The 18,642-nt window shown below is 40.0% G+C and overlaps 1 protein-coding gene across 1 annotated transcript in view; it reads left to right on the top strand.

The window, feature by feature from the left end:
- Window positions 1-13,763: 13,763 nt before the first annotated feature.
- The window catches only part of LOC146350607 (rap1 GTPase-GDP dissociation stimulator 1-like), a 64,444-nt gene continuing 59,565 nt past the window's right edge, over window positions 13,764-18,642 (top strand). Inside the window, exon 1 of the mRNA XM_084845280.1 lies at window positions 13,764-13,868. The gene's annotated coding sequence lies outside the window, so the exon portion shown is untranslated. The remainder of the gene's footprint in view (window positions 13,869-18,642) is intronic.

The following is an 18,642-nucleotide window of genomic DNA, read 5'->3' as shown; positions in this document are numbered from 1 at the left end:
TATGAACTCCAGCTTCAGTGGTGAGGGAAAGGCACTTAGTGCATGCTCAGAGTTTCTCCATTAAGTAGCCTTAGTTTTGGAAACAGACTCATTGGCTGAATCCTAGTGAAGTCTTGGAACAAATGAAGTTATGAGGAGGAAGATACAATGAGAGCTTATGTATAACAAGGAGAAGTTAGAGAGGAGTTGCACAAAACAAGAGATCTGTTTTTATGAAGAGGTGCTGGAGGATGGTAGGATGAGGAGGGATGGTTGCATGGAGGGGAATAGAATTGGTAGGGGGAGAATGTAAGTGCTCAGTGGTGAAAGAAAAGCATTCTGCACATGCTCAGAGGCACTCTCTATTTAAGAACATAAGAAGAGCCGTGCTGCATCAGACCAAGGTCTATCTAGTCCAGCATTCTGTTCACACAGTGGCCAATCAGTTGCCTATTGGAAGCCCACAAGCAGGACATGAGTGCAATAGCACCTTCCCACCCATATTCCCCTGCTGCTAACATTGGTGAAATGTAAATAAATTCTAGTAATTCTAAGGGGCCAGGTTATCTGAAGAATCGCCTCCTCCCATATGTGCCTGCCTGGACCTTAAGATCATCCTCAGCGGCCCTTCTCTGTGAGCCCCTGCCAAAGGAAATGAGGCAGGTGGCTACTGGAAGGAGGGCCTTTTCTGTTGTGGCACCCTGGCTGTGGAATGAGCTCCCTAGTGAGGTTTGCCTGGCATCTACACTGTATTCTTTCCAGTGCCAGGTGGAGACCTTTTTATTTTGCCAGGCATTTTAGCATTTTAGTTTTCTAGACTTTTATCTTTGCTGTTTTAAATCTGTATTTTAAATCCCTGCACTGCTGCTAGGTTTTATTCTGGTTGTTATACTGTGGTTTTAATGTTCTATATGGTTTATACTGTTTTATTGTGTGTTGTTTGGTTTTAATTTTTGTGAACCGCCCAGAGAGCTTCATCTATTGGGTAGTATAGAAATGAAATAAATAAATAAATAGAATAGAATAGAATAGAATGCATGTATATACTTCAGAAACTTTGCAGGTTTCTTGCCTGGGGGACACCTCTAATGACTTGTGCATTTTCTTACAAATTTACCCAAAAACTATTCGGGAGGGGGTGAGTGGAAGGGAAAGCAAATCACTCCCTCCCCCAAACCACAGAACTCCCCTTCCACATGAACTGCTGCACCTATCCTTCTGAAACTTTGCTGGTTTCTTACTTAGGGACAACTCTAGGCTGTCTGTAATTTTCAGAACAATGGTCCACAAGGAACATAGGGAGGTAAGTATGTCTTCTTTTGGAGACCTCAAAATGTCAAGGCTACCCTTGCACAAAAACCCTTGTGGCTATCATTCTGAAATTTGGCAGACATTATCTCCTCTGATGGGGCAATGAATCCTGAATTTTTTATCCAATTCTTCCAAGGAATTAAAATTTTATTGGCAGTTCCCTTTAAAAGAAAATCAAAATATAAACCCTGCACCTATTTTTTCTGATGTTGGACAGGTGTAATCCCCTTCTAGGGGGCTACTATGCCTGAAATTATCCAGTTCTGACCAAGAGAAAAAAGTTACAGTTGTTGTTTTTTTCTAATTTCCCATGGTAGTCAACAGGTAGCATAAAGATTCATTTTTCCAACCCTTGACTCAGGTTTGGTGCTGAGCTGAAGCAGTCTGACTACAAATTGGCCAGAGCAAAGTGGGATGTTTTCCAAAATGCTGAATCAGGGTCTGAGTTGGGGGTCAGTGCACACTTCTTATGTATGTATGTATGTATGTAATCTATACACACATGCAAGCACACTGCATGCACACACCACACACACACACACATATTAGACGTGCGCTTAGACTCGTGTGTGTGTGTGTGGGTGTGTATGCACAAATTTGTGTTATGGGCCTGTGCCCTGGATCTTTTAAGACCCTAGCAACACCCCTGCTTTCATTTATGAACTGAAACAAGCTGGGCAGGTCATCATGAATATTCATAATTCCTGCGTGTCAAAGGTCTATAAAGTATTTTAATTTTACAGTTCCCTCCACCCCATCCCTGGTACCTATTCCAATCCTTTGCAATGTAATAAACTGGAGAAGTCTCACTGAACTCTTAGATCATCCCCTTATGAAATCAGTTTTTCATGAACGTAGTTTGATTCTACTCAAGCTGATCCAGATTGCCACTTGACGTGGCAAGTGGCAATCTAGGGAGCCATGAAGATCGACATCCTACAGTGTAGTGATCTTAAAGGCCAAACTTAACTCGAGTCTGCTCTCGTCCAAATAGCTCTCCTGTGTCAAGCAATGTGCTAAGCTGAAGCCAAGGTCAACTTGAGCCAGGCAGAACTGAATGTGTCTGTAGATGCACTCTTAGATGCTTAGAAAGTCTGGGAAGCCTATCTATACCGAAGATAAGAATTTAAGCAAATCCAATCAAAATTTAAGCAAATCCAATCAAAAAAAGCTACACACTGTATTTTTCCTTCTTCTTGGTATGATCATTACTACTATGTTTCTTTTTCTGTTAATGACATCTAAACAGGAAACACAAGCAGTGCTGAAGATTAAGTAATTAGGCAGTATTAGAAGCATTTGAAGCCTTGGGTCACAGGGGGGAAAAGGTGAGGGAAAAAGAGAAGCTGTGGGCTGCGGTGCTGCTGGAGAGTTATAAAATATTCTCCTTGCTCACAGCTTGGCATCTGTAAAGGAGAGAGCCTCACAGACCGTGTGTGTTCTTTATTATCTCTCCAGTCTGGAAAGCTGCAGCATCCATGGGTGAGTAAAACTCATGCTAAATATAGACAGTAAATGGGTATTTCATATAAGGGAGATCATTTTTCTTCATTCTGTAGAAACCGCAAAAATGATTGTTGTCTGTGTGTGTGTGCGCATCTGTATTTTAAACAGATTTAATTTCTTATATATACCCTTATATAGTGTTATATATACAAAGGTTGCCACAGATCAAATTATTAGTTGATTAATCATCCATCTTTTAATAAATTACACTTTTTAAAATTGCCTATTACCATATCTGCTACACAAGCATCTTTTTGAGCAATTGAATAAAAAGTGAGATACCTCGCAATTTGATAAACAAAATGTATCACTCACTAAAAAGGGAGTGCATTTTTAAAACATTTTTGTTTTCATTTCTCTCTACAGTAGCACACTAGACCCAAAATAGTTTCAAACAAGTGTGTCCTTAACTTTCAGGCCCATCAATTAATCGGCTAAAGCTGTAGCTGATTAATCTACTGATCAAAGCTTGCATTTGTACTTATCTTAAGGAAACTGTCATCTTCAAAAGCAGAATGTCAGGCAAGACCTATCGCATGAAAAAGAATATCACCTTCCAAGTCCAGCAATGTAATCTATGTTATAGATGCAAATGTCCTGGATGCCGCATGCAGAATGCTGGGAAAACTACAGACCTTTATATCTATTTGGGTGTGTGTGGGGGATAATATGAGCAGTCACAACCCAAAAAACTTGAACTGCCTGTTGAAAGACATTGTAATATAGATGATCACAATCTTTCAGACTTAGAAGTATTCCCATTACAAAAAACCTCCAATCCTAGAAACAAGAGAGAATGTCTGGATACAGACTGACAACCAAACACCCATTGCCTTAACTTGGAGGATAATACTTAGACTCTGCTTCTAATTCTCTCTTAAACCTCTCTTGCACTTACATAGCAGATGTCATCTTAGTGAGAATTCTCTCCATCGCCATTTTTAGAATTGTCACCTTCGCTCCTGAATGCTTATTTCAAAAATCCAACTGTATTGCTGAAAAAAGTGGAAGCTCAAGTATTTAACTAAGTAATTTTAAGCTTCTCTGGTGTGTGTCCACTGTGCAAATATATAATTTTGTGATTGACGCATACTGCTAGGATCCAGAGCCTACCTGAATATCTGCATTGTTTAATTGTTTTGCAGATCATCTACATATGGATGCAATCCAATCCACACTTACTTGCAAGCAAATCCCACTGAGCTCAGTGCTACTTATTTCCAAATAAACATGTATAGGATTGGGCTGCATGTTAAAAAGACATACAGTCACAGCCTGCCTGACAAACAGATATACTCTCTCTCTCTCTCTCTCTCTCTCTCTCTCTCCCACCGCGCACACACACACACACACACACACAGAAAAATCAATATGGGACCCTAAAATTAGGAATACTTGGAATGCTAGTCATAGTGTTCTCAGTTGTAATCTCCCACAAGTACAAAATACAGCTGGTCACTTAAACGCATTTGAAAAGTAATTGGCTACATTTCAATCAGCTTTAAAGGCAGCGGTAGGGACTGTGGGATGGCCTGAAATTCCAACTTAATGCAGACCTGTCAACTCACATCATTTCATGCCAACAGTGTTTTCAGAAGCACAGTGCAACCAGTTCAGGAGCAGAGATTGTGCATAGCACAAATGGACCTCCAAGCAGCTGTAGAAAAGCATCTTGCTGCATGTAAATGTTACGGTCATTCTGTATGAGCTTTATCTTAATTATCCCCCAAATTAAGCATCTAGCAGCAATGAATTAGGGGTGCCTAATTTTTGTCTAGATTGTACAAATAGTTCTGGGGTAGAAATGATTTACATTTTGACTGAATTAACGCACATCTTATTTTTTTGTTGTTGCTTCTGATTTATGATAGTAACTTCAGTATTAAGTACATTTCTTCTGTATAGTATATTTATTTAAAATATGTCTACCCTGCCTCTTAATCAACTGTACAGAACATAGCTAAAACCAATTTACAGGTATAAAAAACACAAAAGTCCAAACACTAAGGAATATCAGATCAAACAACATCAGACCATATATTAAAAGGCTTTATCCTTCTCCCTTCCCCAATAGTGTGATCATATAAAATTGCTTTTACCTGCCATTGGAAAGAGAGAAAGGAGGAGGCCAAAATAACATCACTAGTCTAAGGGCCACAACAGAAAAGGCCCTCTCATTGATTACTCTCCATCTAATGGAGGGTATTTTTGTGAACTGCCCTGAGAGCTATGGGATGCCCTATGGGATGGTATAGAAATATAATAAATGAAATGAAATGATGGGAGGAACACTTGGAGGAAGACCTCTGATGAACATCTCAGCACACATGTAGGTTCTTATAGTGTCTCTATATGCTAGTCTTCTCTGGTTGAGATATCTGTTCAATCTTCAGGTTCCCTAGAGTTGTTTACAACAGCATACTTCTGCTTCTAAATATGATGGAGCACTCATGAATCCAAACTGGAGGGAGGGGGAGGAGAGGGGAGATAAACCGTGGCAGAACACACCTACCCAAGCATTATGCAAACTGCTAGGCCAATGCTGACCAAACTTAATAACATTATGTGATAAGGTGCTGTGGAGTCAACAGCTGAAACAAAGGTCTGCAAAAATTCAAAATGTGCTAAAATTACATGTTTCATAATTCAAGTTTCAAATGGGAAATTTTGAATGTGTAAGTTTTACCTCAATATTCAATGTCTTTTTTTAATTAATCTTTTACTGTGAATTTTTACAAAACAAAACAAACTGAAAACATTACAAAACCTAAAAAAAGGGAAAAAGAATGAAATACAAATAAAAATACAACAACATGTTCAAAATCCTCAGTTTCTAACATTACAATATTCGAGGGGAAAAAAGAAAAAAAGGGGGGGTTACACATAAACCTCAGTGAAAGCAGGCCAAATATCTGCATATAAGTCCATTTGCAAGTCATGCCTATATACCACTCTTTCAAATGTTTCTAGTGTTGTTAAGTCTTCAGTCCATTGCATTATAGGTGGTGAGCTTTTATCCTTCCAATATCGTAGTACCAGTCTTTTAGCAACCAAAAGGGCGTGAAAAATCCATTTATGCTGACCATGTGTTACATTCCAAGAAGCAGGTAAGTAATTTAAAAGAACATTTACATCAGTAATATTAAAAAGCTTTCCAATACAAAATTTATCCATACAATAACTTCCTCCCAAAAGGAGGCAGCCATTGGGCATTTCCAAAACATATGAATAAAAGAAGCATTGACTGCATTACACCTCCAACAATTAGCCAAATTTGACAAGCCTTTACTAAAAGACATTGTGGCATCCAAGAGACCTAAAACAAGAGCTTTTGCTGAAAAAGGCATAACCAAAGATTCATTGAAATGTCCGATACAGATGCCAAAATGGCAGTCCATTGATTAAGCAAAATAGGACGTTCCAATTCCCTGTTCCATTCCTGCTGTAAACCACTTTTGTCATATTTATTCATTGATAATAAATGTTTATAAACATGAATCATAGGTCGATATACTGTATCTGATCAGCTTCAATAAGTTTCCAATAGTGAAGGAGACTCCGAGGCAGTAAAAGCAGCAGGACCGAATCTAGATACCAACAAATGTTTCAATTGCAAATACTGCCATTCCGCTGAAGCCAGCAGATCAAATTGATCTCGCAAAATTGAAAATGCCGAAAACTCATCATCAACCCCCACTAATTGATCTAAAGTAAAGATCATCTTATCTGTCTAGGTCCACCATAAAAACATTTTCTTGCCAATTCTTAAATTTGGATTTCCCCATAAAGTCAATTTAGCATGGGAAAATGGATCAAACTGTAATTGACGTGACATTATACACCAGACTTCCCTGTCAAAATTGTGGAAGGAGCTCTGTCTACCTTAATATGCCGAGAACCTAATGCCATCCATTTAAAGAGAGGCTCCAGACAAGAAGATTCCAATACTGACCATGGAGGAAAATCTAATTTGAGTGGAAAAGACCAAAATTTAGTAGAGGTCAGCAAATAGGCCCGATGGTACATAGCTAGATCCGGAAAACCGAACTCGCCTTCATTAACTGGAAGCTGCATCCTCTTTAAAGGTATTCTTGGTGGAGAGGAACCCCAAAAGAATTTACAAAACAAAGCATTGAGTTTTGGGAAACATTTGCCAGGTATAAGTATAGGGATCCCATGTATAACATAAATAATTGGGGGTATGGTATTCATCTTAAGTGTATTCACTTTACCCCATAAACTCAACTTCAAAGATCTTTAAAGTTCTGTCTATATCTCATGAAATATCATTAATCAACTTGTTTAAATTTAAACTAATCATTTGAGATATATCTCTAGGAATAATTATTTCCAAATAAGTAATGAACTCTGGGCACTGATGAAATTGCCAATTGGCTAGAGTATATCCTATGTTCAATCAGCATTACTTCCAACTTTGACTAATTAATTGAATAACTGGACAATTCACCAAAGGTATTCACCTATTAGTCCCCTGTCTATTTTTAATAAATCCCACCTGGTCTGGTCTAACCAATACAGCCATGATCTGTTGTAACCTGTAGGCCAAGATTGCTGTTAAAATTTTGATATCTACATTAATTAATGATATAGGTCAATAGTTTGCGCAATAGGTATGGTCCTTGCCTGGCTTAAGAATCACAGTAATGTAAGCATCATTTAACGATGAAGAAAGGGTGCCCACTTCAAAAATATGGTTATAGAAGCAATACAGCTTTGAGGCTAAAAAGCTAGAAAATGTTTTATACCATTCAATTCGAAATCCATCCGGTCCGGGTGATTTCCCAGTATTCATTTTCATTATTGCATTCATGATTTCCTCTGAAGAATCTAAACGTGGAAGATGAATCTGAGAAAAAAAGCGCGTCCATATCTTGCACTGATATTGTGCTGTGAGGGGAAGTTGCAAACTGAGTTATGAGAGATTTCAACTTCTTATTTAAGTGTGTCTGTTGAGTTTTTTAAAGCTTTTTTTGATTGGAAGCATAAAGATAATTCGGCCCCTTATAAAAGCTTTACTAGCCTCCCTTTCAATGGTGCACAAACCTGCTGTACCCTCATTAATATTGAAATACCCTGTTAGTTCAGCTAACATCTGGGTTTTAAACTTCTCATCACTAAGAAGTGAAACATTAGAACGCCAAAGACTGGGGGCCCTAGGAGTATCAGAAAATTGTGGTTCCATACATAGTGAGGTATGATCTGACACTACCAATGAATCAATCTTGCAATCTTTGATTTGACATATTAAAGTTGTAGAAATAAAAAAAAAACAGTCTAATCTAAAGCAATTATGGTGAACTGGTGAAATAAAAGTATACTCTCTATCAGCAGGATGTAAAATTCTCCAAGCAACGATTAAACCATATTCCATCATAGAAGCCTGAAGTGCCAGTATCACTGCAGATTGAGTCTTGGGAGAAGGTGTACTCCTATCTAACAAAGGATCTAAGACCTCGTTAAAGTCCCCACCCAAAATCAAATAATCATAGGTAATATCAACCAGTTTAGCAAAACAATCATGAAACATAGCCAGAGAATCAATATTTGGCCCATATACATTGATCATAACAATTAATTTGCCCATATACCTTCCTACCAAGATCAAAAGACACCCCTCAGTATCAAAAATCACCTGTTGAACTGAGATAGAGAGTTGCTTATGGATTAAAATTGCAACCCCTCTACACTGTGTTGAAGTGTCTGTGACATAGGCCTCCCCAACCCAATCCTTTTGCAACATCTGCCAATCTGCAGCCATCAAATGAGTTTCTTGTAAGAAGGCCATGTCAACATTAAGCTCTTTTAACTTGGTAAGAACTCTTTTCTGTTTGTTTACATTTCGCAGCCCCTTGACATTCCATGAAGTCACTAAACATTGAAAAAACAAAAGCAAATTGTTTGCCCCTCCACCCAAATACATCTTTCTGGATTTACAAACAATGACTAAATTTATACACGATAACTGGTATAACAAATACATCCTTAATTTACATTTAGGACTAACCATTTCAAACTTCATCAAAATAATTCTTGTTACGTAGAAACTGAGAAAAAATTAAAATTATTCCAAAATAAGAACAAAAATACAAAATATAAAAACCAAAATAAAAATAAAACTCAAATAATCCAATTTGTGTCCACCTACCATAAAAAGTGCCAAAAAACACCCCCAACAAACAAACAAAAAACCTTAACAACAAAAACAAAACAAAATAAAACAAAATAAAAACTTTTGCCTTCCATTTGAACCGAATGTAACTGCAATGTTCAGCTTGGCCCCTCCCGCATATTAAACACATACACAGAGCAAAGTTACAAACATTACAATTTTAACCAACAAGAAATAGTAATAATAATAACAATTAAAAAAATAATTAAAAAGGCAAATGGATATTTTAACTAATATTATATCTGGAGATGTATTCATATGTGTACATACATATACACACACATACACACACACACACACACGTATGTACCTACATAACTTTATTAAGCTAAATTTAATATAGTAGTTACATATAACCTGTATTTACTCAAAATGTGTAAATTAACACACTCAAAAACAGGAATTATGTATACATTATACGTATGCAAGAGGATAGGAAGAAAAGAAAAAAAGAAAAGAGAAGAGAAGAGAAGAGAAGAGAAGAGAAGGGCCGGGGAAGCAGTAGTATATAATGCATTTGATCTGGCATGCCTCCAAGACTTCTTATCAACTATAACCCAAACAAAGCTTGACAGTGAATACTACCAGAGGAAGAGTTCAAAAAAGATAGAAAATGGCTGGATTCCAGCTCAAGAAACTGAAGAAGTTGGATCCCTCGTTTTGATTTTAATGCCAGTAAGAAATGATTCTGCAGCATCAGAACTTAAAAACTTCTTCATCTAGGCTTCAATAAAAATGCAAAATGTGGCAGGATATTTGATATGATATTGCAAGTTAATTTGCTGTGCCAGATTTCTCGCCTTGGTAAATTGTCTTCTTCTATCAGCGATTTCTTTAGTATAATCAGGAAAGAGCATAATCTTATTGTTTGCTTGCCCCCACTGAAGCTCACCCTGGTCTCTTGCTAAATGCATTAGATAATCTTTCGTGGAAGCACGTAAAAATTGGATGATAACAGGTCCCGCTCTGATGCCTCGTGTAGAACCGGAACACGATAAGCACGCTCAATATCAAATGGAAAATCAGAAGGCAAAGTCAATATTATGTAAATTTGTTATTAGTATTGTACGCCGCCTAGAGTGGCCGGGCAGCCAGCCAGATGGGCAGCTAATAAATCTAATAAATAAATAAAATAACTTACAAAAAAAATTATCCATGAACTCAGCAAGACAGAGATCTGTAGCCAGATCTTTAAAGCCAAGAATACCAAGGTTAGCTCTCCGAGCAAAGGCCTGCAGTTGAGAAATTCAAGCAGACAGAACATTATCAGAGGCATCCATAGCAGTTTCATGAGCAGTAACCCGGCCTTCAAGTTCGTTAACTTTCGACTCCATCTTTTGAAGACAAATATTCATCGAGTCCACAGACCCTTGAAGGGTAGTGATAGAACCCTGAATTGTTTCAAGCTTCTTTGCACTGATAATACGAGGACATTTTTTTTATCAAAACAAGCAACTCCTCTCCCTCTCCGTCTTTAGAAACCTTTGCTGGGGGGCAATTGAGGGGGTAGGCGGTGTTCCCAAGCCTTTCCTCCCTCACGATGTTGCCATCCTTCTCTCACTTCCAAAAGCACAACAAGCAAACAGAAAACAAAAGCTTAAGCAAGTTTAATTGCAAATAGCCAGATAACACGACAGCCCCGAAGAGGTAGTTTTAAAGCTGAAGCTTGGGAGAGACACAGCGACGAGCCGATCATGATGCCATCTCCAACCGGAAGTCCTCAATATTCAGTGTTTTAAAACTTGTCAGCATCTCTAGATTCACTTTGATTTTGGTGGGTTTCAAATATGAACTCTCATAATCATCAAATATTATTAATACCACCTAATGTACTGCCATATACCATCAAATAATAAATATGACTACATATCATCAGTTTTCATATACCAAATGCCAAAGCAAAACTGATATAAAGTATCTTCATATATCAAAAGACCAATTTCAAATCTTCAGTAACTATTCAAACAATATTCAAATACTGATATCCTATGAAGAGATTACATCAAAAACCTCAGAGGAAACATTTGGAAACACTTTATTTGAATGCTAATCACTAGCAAATCTTAGTTCCTTCCACAAGAGATACATGAATATTTTTTCTATTTCTCCTGAATGATGTTGCACCATACACATTGTGCATATTCAAATGGTATTTTTGTACACCCCAAAATATTACATCAAACTTTTTATAGTGCATAGTCTAATACTGTGTTGCTCAATGGCAAAAATAGTCATGGGCGCAATTAAGGTTTCTGTTCATAAAAGCAGAAAATCAGGAATCAACATATAATTTGAATCCTTTGTTCATATTTCTAGAGTTTATCATCTGACTTCCACACCCAGTATGACATTTTGGGCCTTTTCTGCATTCCTACAGAGTCCCAGCATAGTCACTGTCCTTCCTATACTGAGGTTTTCATTTAACAGTTATGACGCTGATAATTTATCAAATACAGTTATTTAATTATCAGCACTAATTTTAGGTAGTAGCAGTTCCAGTTAGGCCCTTGATGTTCAGCAGATTCCAGTAATTATCTGTTACTCCTCTCGGACATGCAGGTGACAGTTACCTCTGGCTAGCTATTGACTTCTGTTATGAAAGAGTTGAAAGGGATGAGATTTCAGATGAAGCCATCCAACTTTGGTTAACGATTCTGTATTTGCAAGTTGAGAAGCTTAAGCTGGCTCCATTGTACAAGGGCTGCTGTAAAGCCATTATTGCTATAGCAGTACATCTTTAGCCTCATTATGCCAGCTACAAAGGGACTGTCAAGTTTTTTTTTTATATTCATCTGCCTGCATATGGCCTTCCACTTCCACAGTACTTGAAACTTCTTCAAAGTTCCATAGGCTACCTGTTCTCATTATGTTCTCACCATTCAGTCATAGCCTTAGGGAAGTGGAATGTGTACACTCAGACTAGGGTTCCACAGTGTGCTCATTCCAAGAGGACTTTCACTATCCAGTTGTCTCTTCTGAGCTGTTTGGCATTCCTCACTGATTATCAATCTTCGGCTCCAATACCTGCTCCAGAGTGGCTCTTCAGCCCTGCCTTAGATGAACCTCTACCCTCCTCATGCTCTATGCCCTTTCTCCTGTCTCCAACCTGGAGGACACAGGGCCAATCTGGAAGCATTACTATTGCACTCTACATTTCTGTATGGATGCCCTTGTGTTCAAATTATTTTTCCCAAAGAGATGGTTTCCCTGTGGGGGCTACTGAGCCTCCTCTTTATAACATTTGTTATAAAGGCTTCAGGCTGAGACTCTCTGCTCTGATTATATGAGAACAAGAAACCTATCTTGTTAAGAGATGTAACTCATTGATGTTCGGGAGCAGGGGCACTGCTCACCTTCACTCAAGCATGCAAGATTATCTGAAGACAGAAGTGTGCAAAGAAGAACATAAGAAGAACCATGTTGGATCAGACCAAGGGTCCATCTCATCCAGCATTCTGTTCACACAATGGCCAACCAGCTGCCTGTGGGAAACCCACAAGCAGGACATGAGTGCAACAGTGCCCTCCTACCCATGTTCCCCAGCAACTGGTGTACATAGGCATACTGCCTCTGATACTGGAGGTACCATATCGCCATCAGGACTAGTAACCATTGATAGCCTTCTTCTCCAGGCATTTGTCTAACCCCCTTTTAAAACCATCCAAATTGGTGGCCATCACTAGGTCTTCTAGTAGCAAATTCCATACTTTATGTGCTGTTTGAAGAAGTGCTTCCTTCTATCTGTCCTGAAACAGATATATGATTCTTTACTTAGTAAGGATTTTGAACAAGAATCTAGACATCATTTGTCTGGATGGAAGGAAGGAAGAGCCCTTTTATTTCAGGAGAGAAATATAATTTCTTCCTTGCTATTGGAAACCCCAGTTTACTATCAACATTTTGTAATCATAAATGCAAGTTCTGAGAAGAGCTATTGGCTTAAAATCTATACAGTTCTATTCACATATAGACCAATCTTTCTTCAATTAGCCTTCACTCCACCAATTATTCTATTTTCTCCTGTATTTCTCTATTTTCTTACGATAGTAAGATAGTCTTCCATCTGGTCAATGTCTTTCAAGGACTTTGAAAACCACTGTGCATATGGTGTTATTCCACTGATCCAATCGCTAGGGAAATAATAAAACACCTGGATTTCACACACACACACACACACTCACCTTAAATTAACACCATCTAAATTTTATAACTAATACAAGGTCCTATTTATGCTGTGCCTTGCTATTTTAAAAACAACATCATTTGAGTCAAGAGGACACTTGCCATATTTTCCTAAATCAAGAAATGGAGGCAGAAATCCAGGTAAGTGCCTGGATTTGGATCTCAGGAGGAGAATAAATTATGCAAATTGTCTATGTTTTTGTGATTTATTGTTTGCATAGAATTTGTGTTACTTTAGGACACAATCCTATGTACGTTTAGACAGAAAATTCCTACAACTCCTAGCATTTTGCTGGAAATGTTGGGAGTTGTCGGACTGTTTTCTGTCCAAACACACATAGGATTGTGCCCTTCCCATAACATTTGGACCCCCCCAGTGATGAATGCACATGCTCATATATTCCATACATTTTTGTATTTTTAGTTGCTGGTGAAATGGGGAAGGGAATGAACTTGTCAGTAGCTTTATAACGTATTGGCCATTAAATACATTATTCTTTTCCAAAGACCTGCCTACAGGATCCTTCTTTAATATAAGACTAATTTTGTAAATGAATACTGTCATCATTTATGTTTGCCTTCTGAACAGAGTCCCTGAATCTACACCTAGAATGTCTCTGCTTTGGTGGAGAGGATGCTGAAGATGAAGACCAGATTATCCGAAGTCTAAATGGAATTCTTGAAGCTCTAGCTGAAGATAGTTAAGTATTGTTGAAATATAATTTCTACTGGCTCAGCCTGTACTCTAGCCCTGCTCAAATTCACCCAAATATGCTCTACAATAATATCTCATGACATCTTTAAAATAAGGTTTTTATTTTGCAAATCTGTTAGCCCTCAAATCTCTTTGGTTCTTTCCCATAAAGCAGGGGTGGGCAACCTTTGGCCCTCCAGATGTTTTGGCCTACAGCTGTCATCAGCCCTACCCAGCATAACGAATCATGAGGGGAGTTGTGGAGCTCCAGATGTGTTAGCCTACAAGTTGCCCTCTCCTGCTGTAAAGGCACTAGCATAAAGAAAGCATTATTTACCTCCCAACATACTGTATTCTAGGCTGAGATCACTGACTAGTAGGTTAAGACTAACAACTGGGTTGCAACCTGATCTAATGTGGGTTAAATAAATTATGTTAAAAAAAATAAGAAGTCGGTACAATAGTGTATGTTGGAGAATGGGTGGGTAACAGGTATGAAAAAGCTGAAGATTACTAATCTAGAATATGCACGAAACCAAGTAGACATTACAATGAGCAAATGGCTGCCATCAACACATGCCCAGTCCCTCCCACCCTTTCTAATGTCTTGTGCAACTTAGCCTGTGTTGTGCCATCATGAAGCTGTGATTGTTTTTAGCACCACCTGCACCAGCCAATGTTGTGAAGCAGGGAAGAGAAAGGCACAGTCTCATGGCATGAGGACATGGGTAAGTTATGCTAGACATGGTGGGAAGCCAGACTGATATCCAATTGCAGGTTTTGGTGACAACCATCTGTTCATTGGAACACCTAGTTTGGCCTTGATTTAGTTGCATTAGGGCTGAGTGAAAATGGTCCCCCACTTCTATAGTTCCATTCACAGGCTGAAAAACTTATCACCTTTCTACACACACACATACCCACACAGAGTGTTTACTATGCAACACATCCTTGTAGATTCTCAGTTATTCATTTAATTCCAATATCTTTCTGATTGCTACTGATTCTTTATATGTTCCCATTTAACCCATAACCATATACTTTTGTTCAAACTTGGGGATTATTTTCATCATTTCTGGAATTGTTGTATCTTGTCTCTTCCTCAAATGGGGGTGTGGGTGGGGTATTGTGGGGATAAATTGGTCTCAGAAAAATGTTTTACATGCCTCCCAAAAACTGATACTCAGTCCGTGGCATCTCCAAAGGGTCACATAGCAGGTGATATAAATGATTTCTCCCCTTTACCCTGGAGAGTCACTGCTAATGAGCACAGACCAGCCTTCCCCAACCTGGGGCCTTGCAGATGTTTTTGGCTTTGACTCCCATCAGCCCCAGCCAGCATGGCTAATGGTCAGGAATGCTGGGAGTTATAGTCTGACACATCTGGAGGACACCAAGTTGGGGAAGGCTGGTATAGACAATGCTGGGCTAGATTGACAGTTAGTATGACCTGGTAGAAATAATATCCTTGGTTCCTGTCTCGCCCACTAGCCGGTGTGACAAGTGAGCTGGTGCTGCCTGTGGTAGGTGACACTATGAGCCAAACACCATTCACAGATGGTATCTGGGATGGTGGAGCGCCTGGTTCCTGAAGCTGCCATTGATGGGGCTCCCTGAGCTTCCCTGTGATTTCTCCCTGCCTTCTTTCCTCTCCTGTCTCATATTCTATTGCTACTGTGCCCACCAGCCACCATGTGCTCTCTCTCCCCTTCCTAAATAGCCACCTGGACACATGCTGAAAGTTTAAGCCCCACTGTGTCTGGGGTGTCATGCCAATGATTGCTACTCTCCTCTCCACCTGCAGCTTGCTCTTTTGACTCTCAGAGTGTGCTCAGCCCTGGCAGACTCATCCCATTACATCTGGGATATTGCCAACATTCCTGTGCCCACCTCTGTTCTCTTTACCTCTTGGAGGGCCATGGTACTTGCTGTAAGTAGAAACACTGTTATAGCAGAGGTGCCCACTTGCCAATTCTCCTCTTTGCATTACCTGCTGCTTCTGTGCTCACAGGCTGCTCCCCATTTCAGTAAGAGACACTGGAGGCCATTGTGTCTACACCCTGCTCTTGGCCACAGCAATACGAGAAAGAAAGACTGTGCCCACATGCTCCTGCTTGCCTCAGTATGTGTGAAAGAGAGTTGTTGTGCTACTGCCCGCTTTTGAGAAAAAGAGAGATAAAGAGGGAGAGGGAGACTATCCACTGTGACCTCATGCTGATGCTGCCTCTGTGAAGGAAAGTGATTGGTCATTGTGACCTTGTGTTGATGCTGTGTGCTTGAAGAAAAGAGACCAGCTATTGTGACGTCATGCTAATGCTGTTTGCCTGAAGGAGAAGGACTGGCCATTGTGACCACATGCTGACCCTGCCTACCTGAAAGAGACAGAGACTGGCCCACATGTTGCCAACTTTCAAGAAAGATGCCCTTTGCATTACGGACCAGACAGGAGTTTCTTAACCTTCTTGCTTACTCTTAAATGTAAGTTTTGCCTCTCCTCAGGCAGGCAGGCACCACTGCTCACCAAAGCTCAGATACAGTGTCTTGGTGCTATCTTTGCTTCTGCCTCAGGGATTTTCCTAACGTAGGGACAGGCAACCTGCTTGGGACTATAACTCCTATAATCCTTGACTATTGGCCATGCTGGTTGGGTCTTATGGACGTTATAATCCAAAACATTTGGAGGGTACCAGGTTGCCTGCTTCCGCTCTAATGAAAAGGAATCACTATACAGTTAGCAGACATCATTGGAGGTTGGAAAGCATTAGAGAGCCTTGAAAAAGAATGTAGTTATTCTCATAAAAGGCAAGGGAAAACTAAAATTAAATTAAAACTGAAAACATTTCCTCTTGTATACTGCTAAAGCATTCACACCAGTGGTCCACATTTACCAGGCACAGTCACTATTGTCTTATACCCACCCAGGGTAAAGCACTCTTCCAATGTTACCTTCTGGGGAAATGTTGGCGGTGCCTTTGAGAAGTGTTGTTAGCAAGCTCACAAATGAGCTTCAAGTTTCTGCCTCTTCCACAGAGCTCTAGAAGTTACACACACCTACACAAATGCACATGGACACAAAATGCCAGCCACACAGCAAACCGATACAATGTACAGCAGGCCAAGAAGTACCTCCAGCTATGTGTAAGTGTATATATGTCACTGATTCTGGGTAGAAAAAGAGTGGTGTTAACAAGTAAACAAGAGAGCGACCCTATTTTTTATATGTAAAATGATGGCAGGTATGGGGTTGTTATTCTTTCTGTATGTATTGGCTGCCTTTCAGGGTTGCCCCTCTTAAGGTGGCTCACAACTTATTGAAACCATCTAGGGTTGGTATGTTCTAGGCCCTGAAGCAAGCAGGACAAGCCTCTGCAAGACAAGCTTCAGAAGCAAGCAGGGCAGGCTCACTCAGGCCATGCACCCTGTCCCTGGCAGGGAAAAGCTCTTATCTCCAATCAGCGGCTGTTTGGAAATAAGAGCTTTTCCCTTCTAAGCCCTAAGAAAGGCAGTTTTTTTTCAGTGTTCAACACAGCAGGGAAAAGCTCTTATCTCTGAGCTTTTCTCTGCTAGAAGATGGGTAGGGCTGGGGGAAGAACCTGGTGGATGGGGGTCAGCAGGGCTGCAGGTTGTACACTCTTGCTGTAGGGTGTCCCTTTAATGCAAGTGGGGTGGCCGCAAAGTCCAACAGGATGCCTGATCCCCCATTTTGTACTAAGCATATGCCTATGAGACACCCACGGAGGTTCTGCAGACAAGCAGATGTGGAAACAATTTCTCAGACAGAGAGTTTGAAAAGCACTGGCCCGGTGTGAGCACTGGCCCTTACTCAGTCAATCATCCCCCAAAGAAACAGAAGATATACAATTGCCCACAGCTTCTAAACTTAACTTTTGGCTCATGTTAGCCTGAGGTTAACCCCTTAATCATGTCAACTAATCTGAAAGCTACAATAGCTAAGAATTTAAGCTACCTTTTGGTGTGGAAAAACCTGCCCCTATTTTGCCTTTGTTCCCTGGAAAACACAACAGAATAAAATCATGCATCCTAGTAGGTAGTTAGTAGGGAGGCTTTGCTGAGGCAGCTCAATTATGCATTGTTAACTGCAGCACAAGGTATGCTTCACTGAGGTGGCGGCAGGTTATTTTACCTGTCAGCCCTCACTAGGTAGCTGTCACCTACTCTTCACAGGAGGGAGGTGCTTTGTGTAGTTGCCATAACGAAACAACCTGGGCTTGAAGGTGACAAAATGTTCCTTGCACAGCCCACGAGCAACATTTGACAACTTTTATGTAAGGATGTGCCACCCAGAGCAGGCCCAGCTTGAGCTATACTGCTACCATTGTAGATGTGGTGGACATACCTTTGTAGTGGAATCAAAGCTGGGAGGCTCTGCCTCTTTCCAGTGTCTAAAAACTCACAAAGGTTGTCTTGCATCCATGCAATGACGTCAAGTAGTCAGCACAAGAAGATGAGGTCATCAGTTTGAACCCATACTAGCAAGGCGACAGACTGATAGGGGGTGTAGAATGAAGGCAGCAGGTTTTTGAACTATAGGAGACACTGACACCTTCCACAGTCTGCTCATTGCCCCCCCCCTTTCTGTTCTTACATACCTGCTGCTGGGAGCACAGCTGCAATTAAAGTTTGAAGAGGGAGGGGGAAGGCGAGGCAAAAATACCAGAAACACTGGTATTTCACACACCTGAATTTACTGCCCCAGACCAGAACTTTTGGCTTCAGCAGAAGCTCTGTGAAGCTCTATGAAGGTTTGAGGCCTACAGAG

Source organism: Heloderma suspectum, chromosome 3 (assembly GCF_057233095.1).
Source record: "Heloderma suspectum isolate Gila_16-S chromosome 3, 16-S_ref, whole genome shotgun sequence".
Taxonomy (NCBI): Eukaryota; Metazoa; Chordata; class Lepidosauria; order Squamata; family Helodermatidae; genus Heloderma; species Heloderma suspectum.
Note: the sequence above shows the minus strand (reverse complement) of the source record. Positions and strands in the feature narration are given on the sequence as shown.